Source organism: Camelus bactrianus, chromosome 6 (genome assembly GCF_048773025.1).
Source record: "Camelus bactrianus isolate YW-2024 breed Bactrian camel chromosome 6, ASM4877302v1, whole genome shotgun sequence".
Taxonomy (NCBI): domain Eukaryota; kingdom Metazoa; phylum Chordata; class Mammalia; order Artiodactyla; family Camelidae; genus Camelus; species Camelus bactrianus.
The window spans coordinates 81,579,940-81,600,272 of record NC_133544.1 but is presented as its reverse complement, the minus strand read 5'-3'; positions in this window follow the sequence as shown (position 1 = coordinate 81,600,272).

Here is a 20,333-nt window from a genome sequence, read left to right as displayed (position 1 = left end):
TGTAAATACTGCTGCTATGAACACTGGGGGGCAGGTGTCATTTCGAAGTAGGGTTCCTTCTAGATATAAGCCCAGGAGAGGGATTCCTGGGTCATACGGTAAGTCTATTCCTAGTCTTTTGAGGAATCTCCATACTGTTTTCCACAGTGGCTGCACCAAACTGCATTCCCACCAGCAGTGTAGGAGGGTTCCCTTTTCTCCACAGCCTCTCCAGCATTTGTCATTTGTGGACTTTTGAGTGATGGCCATTCTGACTGGTGTGAAGTGGAGATTTGCTTTAAATTACTCCATTAAAAAAATCAGGAGAGATAGATGAAATAATGTTTACAAAATATTGGTAACTGTTTAAATTGAACATAGTTTTTAATATAATTTTCTCTACTGTTCATTATGTTTAAATTTTTTCATAAAAAATCTTCAAGAAAAGAGAAAAAGTAAAAGCACCCTTGGGTGATTCTTATGCATTCTGAAGTTCTGCTTTCTGGGTAGTGCTAGGACAAATAGGTGACAAGGGAACAGAAATCAACTCACTATTTCAGAAGCCTTTGAACAATTAGCCATTCCTGACTCTGGGAGTGTTTAGGGGAAGGTCAAGGATAAAGGAAACTGCAGAGAGCCTTTCTGCATTGTTTTGAAGGCTGAGCCAAAAGCCATGTGGCCAACAGCTTGTGCAATCCAATGCCTTTCCTTCACTGCTTCTGGCCACCCTGATCTCCAGGGAACATGAAGATTGCTAAGTTCCAGCCATTGTCCTCACTCAACACAGTCACAGCTCCCATGTTACAGAATCTTTAATCCCCAGCCCTAAGTATGGTGAGGGCCCATAGAATCTTTGGTGACACTTACCACTTGCTTTGAACTTTTAAAGTGGCTCGTGCCAAACAAAGGCAGTGGATCACTCATCTGAGCGTCTCTCCAGCCAGCTATTTGAAATATTTGACAGGCCTTGCAAATAGTCACTTGCTCAGGGCAAGAAACTATTTATTAGGGGCACATAGAAAGGGATATTAATTTCACTTACTGTGCTACATGTATTTGCCCCTGGAGGGCAAAGAGAGATCTAATTTTTTTTAAAAAAAGAAAAAGCTATTGTGGGCTAAGATGAATCTATAAATTTTTAAGTATGCTATTTTAAGAATCTGTTCAATTTAAATTTGACAAACTCACGTTAATTGTCTACCTTCCCCATTTCCTAATAGAGAACCACTTGAAATTGTGAAATCCCAAATAATGAAGAAAAAAAAGTCATATCCATTTGTCAGAGCTCATGCTAGAGACAGACTAATGAAGTTGGCTTGCAAAGTGTCACTTATACTTTGTTTTTAAAGTCACCTGGAGCATTTTATTTTCCATCATTTTTTGCCCTTTAAAGGTTTTCTAGCACTTTTGCTTGTAAAAATCACCTTTGCAAGTAGTGGCACAATGGAACATAGACGTGTGCTCCCTGTTTCAATTCCGAATCCCACACACACAATTATTCAGTGACTTTTCCAATCAGCCATGTCCATGATAGCTGCATGGCAAGGGGTGCCACCCCACAGTTATTTTTCTTCTGCAGATTAGTGGTGTTGCATGTCTCTGTTAAAACAAATGTGTTTGGCTTTTCTATTAAGGTATATTATCATAAATGGGTTGTCAGTCATATTGTCCTCATTAGGCATTCAAAACTCCAAGTTCATCAGGGAATAGATTTAGAACGGCTAATGATGTTACAAAGTTGCCAACCCTTATTCATAAGAAAAATTAGCTCTGTAATGTCTCAGGAATTCATCTTTTCCTTTCTTCTCCCACAAAACTTGCTCTAATTCAGAGCCTCCCTACATCTGGCGTATACAAAAGCTTTCCCTCCTCCATCTTCACCCATTTCTCTGGGCCTCTTCACACACACACACACACACACACACACACACACACACACACACACGCACACAGCTTTGCTCTTCACTCTGACATTTAAAGCAACAAACCTTCTTTCTGGCTTCATCCCAGCTCCCATCTTCCCACCAACACCCTTACTCCCACCTCCAAATTGATTTCCCAAGCACATCCCACAGTTACCGTGCCGGGAACAGATTTAGTATGCATCCATCCCTTTCTACCCCTGCCTGCCTGGGTGTCCTTAGCCTACATTCATAGCTGTCAGAGATCTACCCATTATTCAGTACTTTGTTCAAATATTACACTTCTATGTGGACTTTTCATGTCTTCCAAATAGAGTTAATCTCTTCCTTCTAGGTTCATTTATTTAATTCTGCTTACACCATTCTTACAGCACACCTATAGTGTTTTGTTTTTTTTTTTAATGATTACTCAGGTACATAACTTCTCCTCCACCAGAATGTGAGCCCTGGGAGACAGAAGCCTATCATGTTCATCTTTGCTTCCCAGGCAACACCTACCTAGCACATGGAATATGTTCCAAATGTTTTGGGGTTACAATGAAACAACAGGCAACCATTTAAAATATATATGAAACTATGAACAAGATGTAACATTAAGAAAAAGCAAAGGAAGAAAAGTATTTATACTGTGCTGCCATTTATGTAAAATAAAATCATATACAAATAGAGCTATATACAGATGTAAATAGATTGATCTCTGATATACCTCTCGAAAAATACATACACACATACACACATACACACACACCAAAACAAAAAACAAAAACACAAAATTTCTGATAACAGTGGTTGCCACTGAGGAGGAGGCAGACACACAGGAGATACACAGGGTCAGCGGTGGGCAGAGCTTTACTTTCTCTGTGTACCATTTTATGCTGTTTGAATTTTATTACCATTGCATGTATTATCTTGTACATAAATTACCCACATTACCTAGTCAAAGAAAACAATTCAGTTCAATTAAATTGAAAGTAATAAATGTTTGATTTTAATTGAAACTGAACTGAACAACCCTGATATTAATAACAGAACTAGCTGGAGTAGTCAAATTACCCATTCCCAATGAGTTCAGCATTCAGAAAGAGAATTTTATTCCTCTAATTATATGGCAATCCAATGCCAAGTTGAATTCATTACTTTTAATAATAGTAATAATAATGAATATGCTTATAAAATTAATAGATCAGATATAATTTTTATATTGAGAAATTTTATCCAAGAGTGTTTAAATTCTATTGCCTGAGAAAATCAGTTCAATAACAATGTGAGCTCTCAGCAGTCATTTTTTTAAACTCAGTAATATTGAAAAGTGTTGCCAAATAGCAAAAGCTAAAACACTGCAATAAATATATCATTAAATCTTACAATGCATAAATTATATCAGTAAATCCTTGCTGGAAATGTGTGTATAGAGGGAATAAAAACTGTCCTGTTCAGGGTATGACATAGCCAAGAAAGGCCTCTCCAGGAAGAACTGGAGTGTGGTGTTTGTAGCTAAGAGTTTCCCAGACTGGACTGTGTGGCTAGGTTTCCACAGGTCTGTAGAAAAGATCATCCCTCTTCCATTTTCCTCCATACAAGGAAAGCACTCACTCTATCACACCAGCTCAAAATACCATGGTTCCCTCTTTAGCTATTTCTATATTTTTCCTTCTCTCATGCTCTATTAGCAAATACATGAACATTCAAAGGAAGATCAAAAATACTTCAAAGAAACCCCTTCACAGCATGCATGGACTGCCTTCTTCACCCTATCTGGTGAAAAGATCCTGCTCTGGACCCCAAGGTTTCGTTGCTTTCATCATTATCTCAGCTACAAATGTTACACGTGGCCGTTAAATTATCCTGCCATCTCTAAGATCCCTTTTTAAAGAGTCACCTATGATGTATGAGTACCAGTGAAATCCTATTGCTGGAGGCTCTCAGTGGAATGTTGGGGACAGAATGAAGACCCAATGCAGCAATGGCAGATCCTGGGGGATGCTAATGAGGGGCAGGGCACTACTTATTATTAACATGTTAGCCCCGCAGGGCACTGTGCCAGTTTTAATAAGCAACCAATCTGGCACGTCTGCTCAGCTATGAAAGATGTGGAAACTCGGGGTGGGGGGGAATCCACCTATACTGTAACATCTCATTTCCAGCAGTACCTGGAAAAACACTGTTCATAACAAGAAATTCTCGGGCACTGCTTGTCACTATACTAATCTTAAGTGTTATTGCTAATAATGGACATGACGGTTATTACTCTCTACAACCAGTATGGTTATTATAGAGTATACTATTATAGGATTCATGTTAATGATAACAAACTATCATAATATATTTTATTCATCATTGTATCCCCAGAGACTAGGTGCCTAATATTTGTTAAAGCTAATTGAGTATTACATACAATATGATAAATAATATACTATCTTCTTTCCAAGAAAAAAAGATGCAATTTCTTGAAAAGTGATTTCTGACTCCAATATGTTTTTGTCTGCAGATATCATTATTTACTTGAAAATCACACACACGCAAAAAGAAGACAGTAAAGAAGTCAGAGATAGGATACACCAGAAGAAAGACTAAGGAGTAGAAGGGAGCCTCTGAGCCCCTGAACAAGGTTAGTAGCAAATCACCCTGTTTCTCCTTCCTACAGTCAGTCCTCCCTGGAAAAGCATGAGAAGCAGTCCTCTCCTTTAGACAAGAAACCATGTAATATTTAAGCCTCTGACCCTTCTCTCTAGTGCCCATGTCTTCCCTGTGTCTCTGGTCTATGATGGACTCTGAATTACTTACAGAAAGTATTTGGAACCACTGTCCCCAGAATCCATAAAAGACATCAGTGATGCCCTTCAAGTTCAGGTTCCAATTGTACTCTGCTGGGGGGCAAGAATATTGGTACAAGCCTCCTGAAGAGTAATTTAGCAATGTATTAGCAAGAGCTCTAGAATCATGCATCCCATCTGGTCCAATAATTCACCTTCTGGAAAGCCAACCTACAGAAGTCATCCCAAATATATAAAAGCCTTTCTAGTCAAATTTATTCAAAGCCTCAACTGTAACATTGAAAATCTGGATGCAACCTAATTTTCTAACAATGGCAGAATATTTTTTTTTTTTTTTGATTGAAGTACAGTCAGTTACAATGTGTCACTTTCTGGTGTACAGCACAATGTCCCAGTCATGTATATACATACATATATTCGTTTTCACATTTTTTCATTAAAGGTTATTACAAGATATTGAATGTAGTTCCTTATGCTATACAGAAGAAACTTTTTAAAATCTATTTTTATATATAGTAGCTAACATTTGTAAATCTCAAAACTCCCAAATTTATCCCTTCCACCTCCCTTCCCTGGTCACTATAAGATTGTTTACTATGTCTGTGAGTCTATTTCTGTTTTGTAGATGAGTTCATAGTGTCCCTTTTTTTTTTTTTTTTTAAGATTCCACATATGAGTGATAGCATATGGTATTTTTCTTTCTCTTTCTGGCTTCCTTCACTTAGAACCATGATCTCCAAACATGCTTACAGGACAAAACCATTCACCAACTAGCTCATTTAATTTATCTCATTGAACATTGATATGCTGCTTACCATGTGCCAAGTATACAATCCTCAGCACTTTATGGATATTGACATGTTTAGTCCTCCTAACAATCTTATGAGATAGGCACGATTAATATCCCATGTTATGGATGAGGAAACTGAGGCATATGATCACAGCTGCCATGTAGTGAAACCAGGAGTCAGACCTAAGCATCTAGGCTTTATAATCCAGGCTAGTCATCAGTGCTGGACTGCCACCCCATGCACACAAGCCTGTGGGGAATGGGAATACAAACCCATGTTCTGTCAATAGCCAGAGAGAAATAAGTCTCCATGTTCCACTGTTTATACTGAGGTCTCACTTTTCTTACAGCCCAGAGTTTGCTACTAGAACACAATAATATGACCTGTCTCCACTTCCTATGGAGTAACCAAAGACCATGAGCCTTATCTGACCTACAACTACTTACTTACCTTCCTAGGACCCAGCCCCCACCACTCCACTAACATTCCATTCAAGTGCCTAATTCTGGGGGGGGGAAGGTGAGAAAGGAGACCAATTCCTCAGTTCAGAGGTCTCTAGTCAGCACTAAAAAAAAGAGGGAATCTTGCTGGGAGCTACAAGTGCTTAATGAAGAAAGCTTTCAAGATTAAAAGTCAAAATAACAGTAAAATACCTATCTTTGAGTTTTTGCCAGAATAGCAAAAGTGTTTTTCTTACTGAACATACAAATTTTTTAATGATGGTTGGGGCAATAGGCAGTCTCATACACTTAGAAAGGCTAAATCAGAAGATTTTGGGTGGGGACATTTTGGCCAATCTGTTTTTTAAAATTTCAATGTGCAGACTCTTTAAGCCCTGCAATTCCGCTGCTAGTAATACACACACACACACACACACACACACACACACACACACACACACACACACACACACACACACATATACAAAGCTATGAGCTGCAGTATTGCCTGCAAAAGCCAAAAAAAAAAAATTAGAAAAAATTAAATATCCACCATTTAATTATAATTAAATAAATTACAGCATATCTATACAAAGGAATATTTCACAGCCCTAACCAAAATATTAGGCAGATCTTGTTGAAATAGAATAGAAATATGTTTAAAATATATTACCAACAGAAAGAAACAAAGTCTCACAATAATAGGTATACTATGCTCCATTTGTATAAATGTTTTAAAAGCATATGCCTCCAAACACATGGGGGAACTCAAAATATTTTTAATGTATAAAAGATTGCATGAAAGACTGTTGAGAGTGATTCCTGGAGGTAAGCAATATATGGAGAAAAAGTTTTATTTTTCATTTCATACCCAATTGTATTTTGAATTTTTAAAATATATATATATTTACCTTAGGTATATTGTTTTTATTTTAAATAAGTTTCTTAGACTTGTTAAGAAATAAGTAGCTATAATTGTTATTTTTTCAAATACATGTATAGATAAATATTTGTATGTATATATGTACATACATATGTATTTGTGTGTTACATATATTTATATAAAAGAAACAGACAAAAGGAGCATCACTGTACTAATGGAGACATATAAATATGACCCATTATTGTGGATTAAATGATACTGACTTTAAAAACCTAAAAATATACTTCTGTTTCTTAAATATTCTTTTCACTTCCCTTCCTTTCACCTCCATACATTTTGTTTGTGCTTTTAATTAGAGTGACAAAATGTTTCTACTGAGTCATATAAAGCCCAATCCAACTATTGTAAATTTCAAATAAATAGTCCAAATTAATCTCATCCTGAATGTTTCCTTTGTGATCCTGCAAAATACCTATTATTATGGAGACTTCTTAAAGAATATGAGTATACAAAACAAAAACTGATGACGAAGTTGGAGGCCAGTTGTAGGAAGAAGATAGAATATTTAGGAAAGAAAGTGAAAAACTGAAAAGAAAAAGCTAGGTAAGACAAGAAAACATTTCTGTGTCTGTTGGGGACACTTGTGGGAGAAGTAAATGTGATCACAAGGGAGGGGGTGTTTCTTTGTAACTAAAACTTGGCAGGAAGGACATTAAGATAAGACAGAGTTTGAATGGATTTGGAAAGGTAAAATCATAAAACTGTAAGAAACTCCAAGAAGTTTCCTAGAGTGTTGAAAAGAGTAGCAGTTTTTTGATAAGACAGTAAAAACATGTGAGGCAAATTTAAACATCATGAAAATATAAATCTATACCCTGGGTATATCAGTAAAAACAACTTAGTTAAAAGTAGACAAAAAACAAACGCTTGCCTGCTGTATTTTTAAAGATCTCTTAGAATAGGGATCACATGCTTATGCACACACATATACACAAAGTGCAATGATCAGTCATCCTAATCTGCCTGGACTGAGGGGTTCCTGGGGTGTAGGACTTTCAGTACTAAAACCAGGATAATTCTAGGCAAACTGGAAACAAATTGGTCACTCTAACACTGAGATAGACAAAAATGCACGTAGATAGGTAGGTAGATAGGTAGATAGATAGATAGATAGATAGATAGATAGATAGATAATGAATATAGATACCCTTACACACAGACAGGTCTCTGAAATATGTCTACAGCATTACAAAAAATTTAAGATTATTGCTGTGGCTCCTATTATTTTTTAAGACTTCATTTTTAGGTTCACAGCAGAATTGAGAATAAAGTGCAGAGATTTCCCATTTACTACCTGCTCCTACACAAGTATGGCATTCCCCATTATCAACATGCCCCAACCAGGGTGTACATTTGTTACAATTAAAGAACTTACATTGATCCATCATTATCATCCAAAGTTTATAGTTTACATTAGGGTTCACTCCAGATGGTGTACATTCTACAGGTTTGGACAAATGTATAATAACAGGTACCTACCATTATAATATCATACAGCATAGTTTCACTGCCCTAAAAACCCTCCATGCTCCAACTATTCACCTCTTCCTCCCCTCTAATCCTTGGTCTTTTTACTCTCTCCATAGTTTTGTCTTTTCCAGAATATCATATAGTTGAATTGGCTTCTTCTGCTTGGTAATATGCATTTAACTTTCCTCCATGTCTTTTCATGACTTGATAGCTCATTTCTTTTCAGTGCTGAATAATAGTCCATATTCTGCTTGTACCACATTTTATTTATCCATTCACCTACTGAAGGACATCTTGGTTGAGTCAAAGTTTTGACCATTATGAATAAAGCAGCTAAAAACACCTCTGTGAACATAAGTTTTCAACTCCTTTGGATAAATACCAAGGAGCACAATTGGGGGATCATATGATAAAAGCATGCTTAGTTTTATAAGAAACTGCCAAACTGCAGTCCAAAGTAGCTGTACCTTTTTGCATTCCCTTTAGCAATGAATGAGGGTTGCTGTTGCTCCACCTCCTCACCAGCAATTAGTTTTGTCAGTGTTCCAGATTAAGACCATGCTAATAAGTGTGTAGAAGTATCACACTGTTGTTTTAATTTGCATTTCCCTGATGATATATGATGTAGAATATATTTTCATATGTTTATTTGCCATCTGTAAATCTTCTTTGGTGAGTTACCTGTTAAGGTCTTTGGCCCATCTTGTAATCAGGTCATTTGGTTTCTTACTTTTGAGTTTTAAAAGTTCTTTATATATTTTGGATAACCGCCCTTTATCAGATGTGCCTTTTCCAAATATATTCTCCCAGTCTGTGTCTTATCTTCTCATTCTCTTGACATTGTCTTTTTCAAAGCAGAAGTCTTTCATTTTAATGATGTCCAGCTTACCAGTTGTTTCTTTCATGGCTTGTGCCTCTGGTGTTGTATCTAAAAAGGCATCACCATACCCAAAGTCACCTAGGCTTTCTCCTATGTTGTCTCCTAGGAGTTTTATCGTTTTGTGGTTTACATTTAGGTCTTTGATTCATTTTGAGTTAATTTTTGTGCTTGATGTAAGATCTGTGTCCAGATTCTTTTTTTTTTTTTTGCATGCAGATGCCCAGTTGTGCTGTACCATTTAGTGAAAATACTATCTTTGCTCCATCATATTACTTTTGTTCCTTTATTAGACATCATTGACTGTTTTATGGGGGTCTATTTCTGGATTCTCCAGTTCTGTTGATCTATTTGTTATCTTTTACCAATACCACACTGTCTTTATAGGAAGTCTTGAAGGCAGGTAGTGTCAGTCCTCCCAACTTTTGTTCTCCTCCTTCAATATTGTGTTGGCTATTCTGAGTCTTTTGCCTTTCCATATAAACTTTAGAATCATTTTGTCATTATTCACAAAATAACTTGCTGGGATTTTGATTGGGATTGCACTGAATCTATAGATTAAGTTGGGAAGAACTGACATCTTGACAATATGGAGTCTTTCTACCCATGAGCATGGAATATCTTGCCATTTATTTAGTTTTTTTTCTTATGTCATTCATCAGAGATTTGTAGTTTTCTTGCTATAGGTCTTGTATATATTTTGTTAGATTTATATCTAAATATTTCACTTGGGGGCTTCAATTATTTTTAATAAAAGCAATATAAGCTCAACTCAATCACTATTTAGGCCATTTCCATGTTCTATCACTTGAAGCAAAATGGTGCAATTCAGTGAAATTCCTCATACTCTGCCCCTAGAAGAAAACTCTTCTAGCATGCCAGTCAATATGATTACAATTGAGTTAATTTAATATCTATTTCCATCCAAATTGATAACAGAATAATATTTTTAGATTTTCTTTTTAATTAAATAGGATAATTTCTGGGATATGAGAATTATCAGAGTTCACCCACTTATTCAACAAATATTTACTGGCCATCTAGTTTGTGCTGCATTGTTAATATAAAGCAGCCAAAATTGCTAATGTCAGAGTGTTCACAGCCTTTCCTCTAACCTCACCTTGCCAAAGAAAATACTGTATTTTCTAGCCCAATTTCACCTCCTCCACATTCCAAAAGAGGAAAAACTGACCTATAGAGTAAAGCTTTGGGAAGTGAGGTGGGAGGGAAGACCAGCATCAAGCTGGATTTAGGAGATTGGAGGTGAATTGTGAAACAAAATGCTCTACAGCATCTGGGGTTTGTGAAAGAATTGGGTGGGAAAGGAAAGAAGATTTTAAGAAGTGTTTCAGTGGACTATTTATGCGAATCTCCTCCACATTTTGAAAATGCAAGTAAAACATTTGAGCTACTCTGAACAGGTTATTGGTTACTGGATTGTGTTTATTTGCTAAACTCCAAAAATGAACCTTATAGAACCTTGCTTTATAAGGGTTACATCAGAAACAAATACACTGTGATTCTCACAGGGAATAAAGAAACTGAGTTGTGTACCATTTTTCACATAGGTAAAAATTTTCCCATCTGAAGTCTTTGTACTCACTTAAGCTCCCTGCCTTGAAGAGTTCCATAATATCCTCTGCCAAATTATTTTCATGTTGTCAACAATGTGATCAATAAAGCAAGTATTACTTGTTTGCATTTTATTGCTGGTTTAGATAAGACATTCTATAAGATGATTGAAGCCCAAATGTTCTTCAGACCCCAGTGGACACATGTATGCTTTGGAGATTAGCTTATCAACCTCAGGACCACTCTACAGGTACACAGGAAACAAATGATTTCCACTCAAGTCTAAGGAGTGAAGAGAACAGAAATAAAATGATTTGGCTTGGTTAAAATGTAAACTGTGAGTTTTACTGATTTTGTATTGAATTGTAAAATTTTGCAAGAACCATACACAGCAAAAACATTAGCAATATAATGGTGTTTAGAACAGGAAAACATATACTACAATGTAAGAAAAAAGTGTTTACAACTTTTTCATATCAGCAAATTAAATACTGCATTGGAGAAAAGCAAATATGCTAAGATTTTCTACGCCATTTATAATTGCAAGCTTAAGGATTTAACAATACATATCTACATAGATTCAAAGCTGTGCAGAAGAAAATGGAAACAGATTGTTTGGTACAGATCCTTCATTTTACAGAGGAAAACTTGAGACCCAGGGGAATAAAGCATCTTTTCTAAAGCCACACAACTCCAGAGGTAAATATAGTACTTCAACCAGGTCTTTTGCCTGAAAATCTGTCTCACCATAATTTGCTGCAGCTTTTACAACATTTGCAATATCTTTTTTTCTAAATGATTATCTACATTCACCTTAGACTCTTTGTTATAAGAGTAATTTCTTCATGGTGGAAATAAAAATGGACCCCAGTCGTTTTTATGCTGACAGAAAAAGATAAAGACATTTCAACTGAAAGTGCATCTTGTCAAAAATATTCTAACTGTATCTAGGAAGACCAATTAACAAGGTATGGACAGAGGTCTAAAAAGAAATTGAAGCTTAAAAGGATCTGATAACATGAAAAAAAAATTGTAAAATTTGAATAAGGAAAGATTTTTGGAAATGCTAGAAATTTCAAAAGCCATGAAGAGAAATATAAGTTTGCCCACATAAAAATTTTTAAAGACTAATAATGAGAATATTTTTAACATATTAGACTGATAAAGATCATTAAGTTTACAGAAATACAGAGTTTTTGGAAAGAATTTTCAGTCCTTGTTAGTAGGAATGTAAATTGAAGGAACCTCTTCTCAGTGAAAATTGACAATATGTCAAATTAAATATATTTATAATCTTCAACACAACAAAACTTCTTTTAACTTTAACTTGATAAAAAACAAAAGCATTTATGACATACCTACAGCTACCATTAACTAATATCATGCTTAATGGTAAAAGACTGAGTCCTTTCTCTCTAAGGTCAGAAACAAGGCAAGGATGTCTACTCGCACTACTTTCATTCGGCATAGTACTGGCAGTACAAAAGGTAATAAAAAGAGATAAAAATATTCAGATTAGGAAGGGAGAAATAAATCTATTTCTATTTGTACCTGAAATGACTGTCTATGTAGAAAAATCCCAGGGAATATACATTTAAAAAAAATCTAAAATTAATAAGTGAGCTCAATAAGGTCACAGAACAAGATCAACACATAAAAACCAATTGTTATTCTATATTATTCACAATGAACATGTGGAGACTGAAATTTGAAACATAATACCAGTAATAATCACCCCAAAGTAAATGAAAATATTTAGATATAAATTTAAACATGTACAGGATCTGCATATAAAAATTACAGAATGCTAATGAGAGAAATCAAAGGAGATCTAAACAAATGGAAAGAAATATCAAATTCAGAAGCCATCAACAAAATGAGAAGGCATATTACATAACTGGAGACAATATTTGCAAATCATATATCTGATAAGGGGTAAATATCTAAAATATATAAAAAAAATTCACACAACTTAATAGCCAAAAAATCTGATATTAAAAATTGGCAGGAAAAAAACCTGAATATATGTATGTTCATGTATGAGTGAAGCAGTATGCTATACACCAGAAACAGACACAACATTGTAAACTGACTATATTTATATATATATGTGTGTGTGTGTGTGTGTGTGTGTGTGTGTGTATGTAGTATATGTGTGTGTGTGTATATATATGGATTTTTTTTCCAAAGAACACATACAAATGGCCAACAGGTACATTAAAAAGTAATCAACATTGCTAATCATCAGGAAAATGCAAATCAAAACCACAATGCAATACTACCTTACACCTGTTAGAATGACTATCATCAAAAAGATAAGGAATGACAGGTATTGGTGAAAAGAGAACACTTATGCACTGTTGGAAGGAATGTAAATTAGTGTAGCCACAATGGTAAATACTATGGAGGTTCCTCAAAAAATTAAATTTACGATCCAGCAATCCCACTTTAGGGTATATATCCCAGGGAAATGTAAACAAGATGTCAAAAATATATCTGCACTCTAATGTTCATTATTCACATTATTCACAATAGCATTATTCACAATAGCCAAGATGTAGAAACAACCTAAATGTCCATCAATAAATGGATAAAGAAGATGTGAGAGATATATACATACACACACACATATATATACATATATGAAATGGAATATTATTCAGCCATGAGAAAGAAAGAAATTCTGTCATTTGCAACAACATGGATGGAACTTCAGGGCACTGTGCTAAGTGAAATAAGCTAGACAGAGAAAGACAAATACTGTATGGCATCACTTATATGTGGTATCTAAAAACCAAACAAAACAAAAAAGAAGTTAAACTCAGAAACAGAGTAGAAAAAGTGGTTGCCAGGGGTTGGGGAGTAGGGGAAACAGGGAGAAGTTTGTAAAAGCATACAAACTTTGCTATAAGATGAAGTTATTAGGATCTAATGTATAAACTGGTGACTATAGTTGATGACACTTAATTGTGTAATTGAAATTTGCTGAGAGGAGAACTTAAATGTTCTCACCAAAAATTATATTAAATAGCAAATATGTATGTGAGAGAGAGATGGATGTATTAAAATGTGGGAGGAATTCTTTCACAGTGTATACATACATCAAATCATCACAATGTACACTTTAAATACCTTACAATTTTATTTGTCAATACAAATTTATTTGTCAATATATCAATAAAGCTGAAAAAAGAAACATCATATTTATTAATTGAAAGACTGAACAAAGTAAAGATGTCAATTCTCCCTAACTTGTTATACAGATTTAATGCAGTTCCTATCAAAATCCCAGCACGATATTGTAGATAAAGACAATCTTATTCTAAATTTTATATGGAAAAACACAGGCCCTAAAATAGCTAAAACAATCTTGACAGAGAATAATAACGTGGGAGGAACTAATCTACCCAATGTTAAGGATCACCATATAGCAGCAGTAATCAAAACAATATGGTTGTAATCAAGGCATAGACACATAGGTCAATTAAACAGAATAAAGAGCTCAGAAATACATACAAACAAATCTGCCCAACTGATTTTTTTTATATTTCTATCTTTGACATATTTAACTGTCTTAAATGTACATATCATGCATTCATTTTTAAATTTTTTATTGAAATAAAATTCATATATCATAAAATTCATCTTCATGAAGTGTACAAGTCAGTGATTTTTACTATGTCCAGAAGTTATACAACTATCACCACTAACTATTTCCAGAATTTTTTCATCACCCCAAAAGAAACTCCATACCATTAGCAGTCACCCTCCATTCCTCCTACCCCTAGCTCCTGGCAAACACTAATTTATATTCTGTCTATTCTGGACATTTCATATAAATGGAATCATACAATATGTGACCTTTGGTGTCTGGCTTCTTTCACTTAGCTTAATATTTTCAAGATTCATCCATTTTGTAACATGTACTTCATTCCTTTGTATTGTTGAATAATAAATCATTTTATGGATATTTTGTTTATCCATTGTTAAGTTGATAGGCATTTGAGTTATTTCTGCATTTTTGCTATTATGAGTAATGCTGCTGCAAACATTCATGTATAGATTTCTGTGTGACGTGTGGTTACAGTTCTCTCCAATATATTCCTAGAACTAGAATTGCTGAGTCATATGATAACTCTGAGTTTGACTTTTTGAGGAAATGCCAAACTATTTTTCAAAGCAGCTGCATCATTTTGCATTCCCACCAGCAATGTATGAGTGTTCCAAATTTGCCACATCCTCTCCAATACTTGTTATTGTCCATTTTTTGAGTATAGCCATCCTAATGGGTAAAGTGGTATCTCACTGTGGTGTCAATTTACATTCCCCAATGACTGGTAATGTTGAGCATTTTCCATGTGCTTATTGGTCATTTGTATATTTTCTTTGGAGAAATGTCTATTTAAATTCTTTGCCCATTTTTTTCAGAAGTAAAATAAACCACACTTGAAGACCAATTAATGTCAGAAGAAAAAGAAAAGAGAATATTTAAGATGTATCTGTACCTTCTGTTAGGTTGAGTAATATGAAAATACCATTTTTGTAAGTCAAAATTTATCGAATTTCACCAGTGTGAAGTGTTTTAATGTTTTAAGTGAGAGACTTAGCAAGTAATTTGATAAAAAGCAAGATATGGCAAACATGCAGAAAAGCTTATTTGAGAGTGAAGACATGATTTTTATTAAACAAAAGAACTGAAGCATTAATTTCCAATTTTCAAAAGGCAGGGTTAGAGAGATACTTTGTCAAATGTGAAAGGGAGTGTTCTCTACCTCCCTTCCTTTAAATAAAGATGGCTTCAGCAAGGCAAATGATGAACAGCAAACTCAGGAGTAGGGTCTTTCAGAACTAAGAGCCCTATATTTAGTGCTCACCATCTTTCCCTTTCCTGGACACAGAGCTAAACTCCATTCCTCATCATCCCTTGCAGTTGGATGTGACTGACCAATAGAAAGTAGGGAAGTGACAGGCACTACAGGACCTGGTCCATAAGACCTCCCATAGGTGGCCTTCATTCTCTTCCCTATGTCCCAAGTCAATGCAGAGGCTCCATCAGAGGACACCAGGCTAGAAGGGGCCTGCATCCCTGAATGACCACAGTGAAGGCTACCCATCAACCAGGAACATTCCTGTTAGACTTTCTTGAACAAGAAATAAATATTTATTGGGGTAAGCCACTGAAATTTTTGAGGTTAGGTTGTTATAGCAGATAGTCTACCATGACTTATATAAGATCTTTAACAAATGGGAAAGAATTTAAGCAACAGTTTCTTTGCCACTGTCCATCAGTATTGTCTCCTTCAGAGTTATACAGGGAAGAGTAAATCCATGGTTATGTTCCAGCAGCAATTTCTTCTCATGAGTATCCTTATACTATTTTCAAAGTGCAGGCTACTCTCCTCCTTGTAACAGTGTTATTAAGTTGACACATTACAGGACTTCAACGAAATCCCTAAAAACAGTAAACAAATCATTCTAAATGTAGGGTTATCAGGAAAAATTTGACACAGCATCGTACCAAATGATGATTTCATAATTCAGTGTATTAGTTTCACCAGTTTCAGAGCATTAAACAGACTCATGTTGGCTTCAATGCATTTTATCATTTATTATAGGAAGAAAAGAGGATGTATGAAAGTTTCTCAAATGTAAAATGCAAAATCTATTTCCTCCTCTCTCCACCATTTCCAAAAAAAACCCTACTTTTCCTCCTAACTCCTCATCTCAGGAAATGGTATGATCATCCATCCGATTGCTTAAGTCAAACACCTAAGATTTATCTTTTTTTCTCAACATTAAATATTTGTCTTTTTTGCAGGGGGAGGGGATAGCTCAGTGGTAGAGTGCATGCTTAGCGTGCACAAGGTCCTGGGTTCAAACCCAGTACCTCCACTAAAAATAAATAAATAAATAAATAAACCTAATGACCTTCCCTTGACTAAGGAAAAAAAAACCCCACAAACAAAAAATAAATAAAACAAAGGGAATAAAAAATTTTTTATTTAAATATTATTTCATTTTTATTAAAGTGTAGTTTATTTACAATATTGTGTTAGTTTCAGGTGTACAGCAAAGTGATTCAGTTATATATATTTTTTAGATTATTTTCCATTATAGGTTATTATAAGATATTGAGTATAATTCCCTGTGCTATACAGTAAATCCTTGTTACTCATCTATTTTATATATAGTAGTTTGTATCTGTTAACCTCATTCTCCTAATCTGTCCCTCCCTGCTCCCTTTCCACTTTGGTAACCATAAGTTTCTTTTCTCTGTCTTGAGTCTGTTTATGTTTTGCATATAGATTCATTTATATTATTTTTTTAGATTCCGTGTATAAGTGAGATCATGTAATATTTGTCTTTCTCTGTCTGACTTATTTCACTAAGTATAATATTCTCTAGATCCATCCATGTTTCTTCAAATGGCATTATTTTATTCTTTTTTATGGTTGAGTAATATTGAGTGAAAATATTGCATATATGCGTATATGTATATACCACATCTTCTCACGCCAGTCATCAGTTGATGGGCACTTGGGTTATTTCCATGTCTTGGCTATAGTAAATAGTGCAGCCGTGAATTTTGGGGGGCATGTATTTTCCAAATTAGAGGTTTTGTCTTTTCGAAATATATACCCAGGGTTACCATATGGTACTTCTATTTTTAGTTTTTTAAGGAAACTCCATACTGTTTTCCACAGTTGGCTACACCGGTTTATATTCCACATCTAACAGTGTGGGTGGTTCCACACTCTTTCCAGCATTTATTTTGTGTAGACTTACCCTCTTAACTCATTTTTAAGTATACAATACCATATTGTTATCTATGGGTACAATATTATACAGCAGATTCTGAAACATCTTGCATAACTGAAATTTTATACCTGTTGATTAGCAACTCCCTGTTTCCTCCTCCCTCCAGCCCTTGGCAACTACAATTCTATTATTTGCTTCCATGAGTCTAACTATTTTAGATAACTCATATATGTGGAATTCTGCAGTATCTGTCCTTCTGCTATTCACTTAGCATAATGTCCTCCAGGTTCATTCATGCTGTTGCATGAGACAGGACTTCCTTCCTTTTTTTATGGCTGAATAACAGTCCACTGGTTCTGTGTGTGTGTGTGTATCACATTTTCTTTATCCATTCATCTGTCCATAAACATTTACATTTTTTCTACTTCTTGGCTATCGTAAATAATGCCACAATGAACATGTAAGTGCAAATGCCTCTTCAGGAACCTGATTTCAATTCTTTGGGATAAATACCCATAAATGAGATTGTTGGATCATATGGTAGTTCTCTTTTTAATTTTTTGAGAACCCTTCATACTGTTTTCCATAGTGGCTGCACCAATTTACATTCCCACCAGCAGTGCACAAGGGTTCCCTTTTCTCCACGTCCTCATCAACACTTGTTATTGCTTGCATTTTTAACTAATAGTCATTCTGTGCTTCTCACTGACCAGCTATAGACTGGAAGTCCCCATGACCAACTCCTCAGACTTTTCGATGCCATTCACAAGTCAGGTTGTAACCTGTACTTCTGACTGACAGGCTGTGAATCAGAGGTTCCCACAACCCATTTCTTTGGTAAGATTAGTTTGCTAGAGTAGCTCACAGAACTCAGAGAAACATATTATTACTACATCAGTGGTTTATTATAGAAGGATATAATTCAAGAACAGCCAGATGGAAGAGACTTACAAAAACGACAATTTCAGGTTGTCAGATACGTCTTAAATACCTTCCTTTTCTTTTTTTCTGATGTTAATTGGTCTTCAAATGTGGGTTATTATTCTACTTCTGAAATTAATGGGCAAAGGACGTAAGCAGACATTTCTCCAAAGAAAATATACAAATGGCCAATCGCACATGAAAAGATGCTCAACATTACTAGCCAATAGGGGAATGTAAATTCAAACCACGATGAGATACCAGATGAAAGAGATGCATAGGGCCAGGTATAAGGAAAGGGCATGGAGCTCCTATGCCCTCTCAGTGCATGCCACTCTCCCCAGATCTCCATGCGTTCAACCTGGAAGCTCTCTGAACTCTGTTCATTTGGGTTTTTATGGAGGCTTCATTACGGAGGCATGATTGATTAAATTCGTGGTCATTAGCAATTGATTCAACCTCCAACCACTCTCCCTTCTCCAGATGTCAGGGAGTGGGGACTGAAAGTTCCAACCCTCTAATCACATAGTTGAATCTCTTGACAACAGCCCCCATCTTTAGGTACAACATCCAAAAGTTGTCTAATTAATAGAACAAAAGACACCTTTATAGCTCTCATCACTTAGGAAATTCCAAGGGTTTTAGGTGCTCTGTACTGGAAATGGGGAAGAAGACCAAATATGCATTTCTTATTATAAAGCACATCACAGTGTTCATTAGGGATATTGGCCTGTAGCTTTCTTTTCTTTTGCTGTCTTCGTCTGGATTTGGTATTAGGGTAATTTTGGCCTTGTAAAATGAGTTTGAAAGTGTTTTCTCCTCTTCAGTTTTGTGGAAGAATTCGAGAAGGATTGGCATTCAAAAGTTCCATTTTTCTCCCGTTCCACAGCTGCCACCTTAGTCTAGATCATCATCTCTCACCTGAAACCACAATAGCCCCCTAACGTCCACCGCTTCCACTCTTGAACCTCTACTATGCATTCTTCATAGAGCAGCTGGAGGAATCTTTCAAAACATAGTGATCATACCACTCTGTCAAAAATTCTTCAGTGGCTTCCCACCATATTTGGAATAAAATACAAACATCTTTTTTTAAAGACTTTTTCATTGAAAAAAAAACTACTCAGAGGGGAGAGGTAATTAGGTTTATTTATATATTTATTTATTGGGGGATACTCATGCATGCTAAGCATGCACTCTACCACTGTGCTATACCCTCCTCCCTTGCAAACACCTTTATCATGGCCCACAAGGCCCTGTCTGGTCCAGTCCCTACCCAAGTCTCCAATCTTGTGCCACTATAGCACTCAACTGCTATTCTTTATCAATAGTTCATCTTAAAGACACACTTATTCATTTAAGCAAATATGTCAACTTTGTTGGGCAGAAGGAAGGTGGCATGCCATTTATATCACCATCTAAAATAAATGATTATCCTTTTTTAAAAATCTAACATTTGTATAGTATTATTTGTGCTTCTTGAATAAAATTTGAAACAAGTAGGCATATCATTGTTCTCCTTTGACAACTGGAAAGCTAAAAACATGCAGAAAAAGTCATAATGCATGAAATAGTCATACCTACCTCAACTTAAATGTAAATTAAATGTTAATGGAACTTCAGGCTGCTGTTCATCCTGCAGAGTAATATTAAGTCAGCATCAAATATAAGCCCTATGTTGCAAAAAGTCTTAAAAACTATAATGTTACATCTCTTACATTCATTTTTATAGCACCACGTTTTAAAATATCTGCATCATTCTCTGTCTCTGAAAATTGTGATGTTATTACAATGTGGATTATCTCCATAGAGCAAAGTTGCATCTGTATTGTCATTATGACAAAAGAAATACCTAAACCACCCACATGAATAAGGGACTATCATT